The sequence below is a fragment of the Staurois parvus genome, unplaced genomic scaffold (assembly GCF_062004578.1).
Source record: "Staurois parvus isolate SC_StPar_1 unplaced genomic scaffold, SC_StPar_1.0 ptg000748l, whole genome shotgun sequence".
Taxonomy (NCBI): Eukaryota; Metazoa; Chordata; class Amphibia; order Anura; family Ranidae; genus Staurois; species Staurois parvus.
In genome coordinates, this window is record NW_028318544.1 from 3,035,853 (window position 1) to 3,040,344 (window position 4,492).

General features: G+C 39.1%; 1 long non-coding RNA gene across 1 annotated transcript; it reads left to right on the plus strand.

Annotated features, from left to right (window-relative positions):
- The first annotated feature begins 314 nt into the window (after nt 1-314).
- LOC149445054 (uncharacterized) lies at nt 315-3,218 on the plus strand. Its single transcript, XR_016306470.1, has 2 exons — nt 315-453; nt 2,660-3,218. It is a non-coding gene; the product is annotated as an uncharacterized LOC149445054 (long non-coding RNA).
- The last annotated feature ends 1,274 nt before the right edge of the window (nt 3,219-4,492 follow it).

The following is a 4,492-nucleotide window of genomic DNA, read 5'->3' on the forward strand; positions in this document are numbered from 1 at the left end:
TGGTGCTTGATTGTATACACCTGTGGCCATGGAGGTGATTGGAACACCTGAATACAATAATTTGAAGGGTGGGGGCAATACTTTTGGCAATATAGTGTGTGTGTGTATATATATATATATATATATATATATATATATATATATATATATATATATATATATATATAATTTTTGTTCTTGGGTTATGTTTTAGGTTTTGACTCTTTCACTAGAGAACAGAGACCTGGGCAAAAACAACCAACTAGCCCTTTTTATGGTAGGGACAGATTTCTGTAGGAAAAAGAGAGGCCTACCATCCAATATGTGTCACAGGGGTCACAGTAATTTAGAGCCATAGTGAAGGGTGGGTGTACTTACTGGATATGATTTATTACGTCACAACTTTTCATCTCTTCCAGCTTCCTTTGCAGCATTCTGCACTGAATCACCTGTCATCTGCGAGCTGCAATGAAGGTTGGTGTTGGAAGACTTCCATCTACTACACATTGTGACAAAAGGTGTAACCAGAAAGCATGTACTGTATATATAATTCTGAGCATTTTACACACATGCAGGTCCCAGATTGATGTCTGAATGGTGAACTATCTCCACACAGGTCCAGTAGCCCAACACAATCTATTATTACTGGCCTGGGGAAGATGACCCCTGGTCCTATAGCCTGGTGTCTCTCAGTTACAGATTGTCACTGCTTTTATATTCATGTAATTTTAAGTATATGTTTATATTTTTAAGCATATTTAAGTTAAATATGTGTAGCACCCAGGGGCAGACTGACCATTTGGAAACTCGGGCACTGCCCAAGGGCCCGGGGTCAGTAGGGGGCCCCATGAGATGCCCCTGGTACCTTTTTCATAGGCTTTTTTTAGTTTGGGCAAGGACACAGGGGCCCCATGATTCCCTATTGCCCGGGGGCCCCATGAGTTGTCAGTCCGCCCCTGGTAGCGCACCCTAGGTAGGTGCTAGGATTAGGTAGATTTAGTGCTGACTCACTGTGTTCAGAGGAACTTTATTTTTGTTTGGTAGGTAAATTTAGCTTGTCTCACTGTAACCAGTGTGCCTGTAATAGTTGTGTTAGGTAAAGTTAGTTGTGCTTACTGTAATCAGTGCAGCTGCATGTGATTAGTTAGGTCTGCTCAGTGTTTCAGCTGTTGCTGGTTTGATTGTTTCCTCTGTTTTCCAGAGAACAGTAGAATCCTCTGGAACATAGGTGTGGAGGAAAGTAAATAGCAGTATGAATTATTTATACAGCCCTGGCCAATCCCAGGGAGGGTGGCCTTGAAGGCTGTTGGGAGTCTGTATAAGTACTCTGAGACACAGAGTTTCTGGGTCTTTGCCTGCAGAGTGGAAGTCCAGCCTGGAGGGGTTGCTGCCATGTGCTTGCTGTTCGTGAGGCCTCAGGTGGGTGACTTGAGGGCTTGGATGCTGAAGCTACAGAGAGATGACTAAGGGACTGTCATCTGAAGATCTAGTCTGGTATCACAGGAGAAAGGTGTTGCACGGACGTTGGAAGGAGGCAACCAAATTTCCCTTGACATTTGTGAGTACAGACTGCTGTGAGAGATCTTAGAAACTTTTGGACTACTGCCATACCTTTTTGCTAGACAGTCAGCTGTGTGTTTGTCCAAAGGAGACATCCGCTGATGTGCTGAAGAGCTCAATCTATATAGCTCTATGTCAAGGGACTTTGCTCTAAAGAAAGAGGTCTGCTTTTAACTGCTTCTACTACAAAGCCAAGTGCACAGTTTGCTATTGCAAGGACTTCTGCTATAGTTTTTTCAGAAAAGAGTTTACTGTCCTCAACTTGTATATAGTTCTCTTTTTGGAGTATCCCACTCAATTCCCTCAAACCTATCTCAGTTACTCCAAAAATAAAAAAACAACAAAACGAACCGCCCTAGTTTGTTGTTATTGAGCCAACAAGTGACTGTGATTGTGTGCTTGGCTGTGGGGCAATCTACTGGAAAAAGAACCTGGGCAAATTCCAAGCGGCTATTTTAGGGGTAGCGCTACATATGTATTTGATATGTTTTCACTTTTAAACATCCTCCAGTCAAACAGCCTTCTGCTTTGGATATGCTGGGGTCATGAAACAACCCTGACATTAAAAAGGCATTTATTCATATTCCAACAGACAGAGCAGCCATTTTGGACTTAATACAAATTTTTATTCTAGGAAAATGAATTTTAAGTTCAAGAGTACAAGAACGCCTTTATACAATGGATAATGTGTACAGTGAAATACAGTCTAATGCAAATTAATCACTATAATCTATTGATTTCAAATGAATGCTTTCATTGAATGGTACGGCTAATTCCAGAACTTTAACACACTGACACCATACATTTGATTCCGCAAACTAATTCTATTGCCTGGTTCAGCTTCTGAAATTTATGGTTTGCAATTCACTTGATTGTTGCTGGAACGTCTCTACTGTATTTACGACTTAATACTTGAACTGTGAAAAATGTGACAAGTAGTTTTATGATACTGGTCTTATAAAATGTTCCCGACAGTGGAACATTGTTCGATTGTGCTATCTCCAGAACACACATTGAAATGGTAAAAAGCCTTTGCATTCATCCTTTGTTTACATTGCCTGTGTTTTACTCATTTAAATGAACATCTTAACCACATGAATTCCTTATTTTGTATTTCCAGCATGGAGACAAACCACAAGGTCAGGGGATGCATATGGAAATCAGCTGTCTGTAAAAATACATACTACAAAAACCGGAGATGAAAAGTAGATGTAAACACGAACTGAATGACATCTAGTTTGATGAAGAACTGCATCATAAACAATAGTCATATTTTTTCAACAAAATACTTGTTTCCAGTTTTTTTTTCTTCTTTTGTTGCATTTCAGTACCACTGATATCCAGCAGCCACTTCATAACTGCATGCACTTGCATAGCATTTCCTCGTGACAACAGCAAACCATGAATGTGTAATATGTGATGAAATGGCCTCTTCCTGCATGTGTGACAGGATGGCAAGGCAAGAGAACAATTTGGAAACTGGGACTGAGTCATAACTGGAAGCACCTGAACAAGGACCTAAATGGCCAGATCTCTAGGTATCTAGGTATTCTATTGATTTTTAATAAAAGCTGCAACTTAAAAATATTGAAAATGCTTAAATTCAATTAACATGTTAAAGTTGATGTGAGAGTGTTGTGACTGGGTTTAAATACATATTAAAGAGAAAGTGAAGCCTATATTGTAGTGTTTTCTTAACCACTTCAAGTCCGGACACTTTTACCCCCTTCCAGTCCAGGCCAATTTTCAGCTTTTAGTGCTATCACACTTTGAATGACACTTGCGCGGTCATGTAACACTGTACCCATATGAATTGTTTAGCATTTTTTTGAGAGAGATAACACTTTATTTTGTTGGTATTTATTCACCACTGGGATTTTTATTTTTTTTTGCTATATAAATGAAAAAGTTAAAAAAAATTTGGAAAAAAGTGTTTTTCTTATAAAATGTTGCAAATAAATAATCTTGCTTCATAAATCTTGGCCACAATTTATTCAGTTATCTTTTTAGTAAAAAAAAATAAATAACCCAAATTAGTTTTTTAGTTTATAACCAAAAATTATAATTTTTTTTAAAAACATTTGACATTTTTATTTTATTTTTTTATATTATTATTTATGTTTTTTTTTTAATATACTGTCACCCTAGCAGTACAGTGTCACCATAGTGACACTGTACTACTTGGTGGAGGGTGATGAAGATTTTTATTTTTTTTTTACACTGATTGCTTTTACACCCATAAAGGCTGTAAAAGCAATCATTTGTATTTCTCTCTGGCTGCGTTCCTGCAGCCATTGAGAAATACTATGAGAGCTGTGATTGGTCACAGCTTGTCACATGGTACAAGGCTGTTGTGAATAGCCTTGTACCATGTGACCTGTGTGATCATTCACAGATTTCACACGTAGTAAGCAATGATGTCAGGAAGTGACATCTTGCTTACTACTATTTATGTGATCACATGACGGGAAGTGGTTTAAGTGTATGTAAAGCCTAAACTTTTTTATATTTTTGTTTTGGATAGAATCTGAGATGTTTAAAGTGGTTCTAAAGTCAGAACTTTTTTTTACCTTAATGCATTCCCTGCATTAAGGTGACAAATATATCAGTAGTTGTATTGCCCCCCACATTGCCATAAATACTTACCTGAGTCCTACCTCTATCTGCAAGGACACTGGTATGTGTTCCTCTCCTCACAAGACACAGAGGCATTGGTTCTTGCTGCTGTCAATCAAATCCTGTGAGAATGGAGCAAGTTGCAGGGCCAAACCACACTTTGCCTCTCTATGGACAAACACAGCCTGGATTGGGAGACAGCCCACAGGTGTGCCCCCATAGCAAGTGGCTTGCTATGGGGGTGCACACAGAAGAGGAGGAGCCAAGAATGTCAGAGGGGGACCCCAGAAGAGGAGAATCTGGGTCACTCTGTGCAACACAATTGCACAGAGCAGGT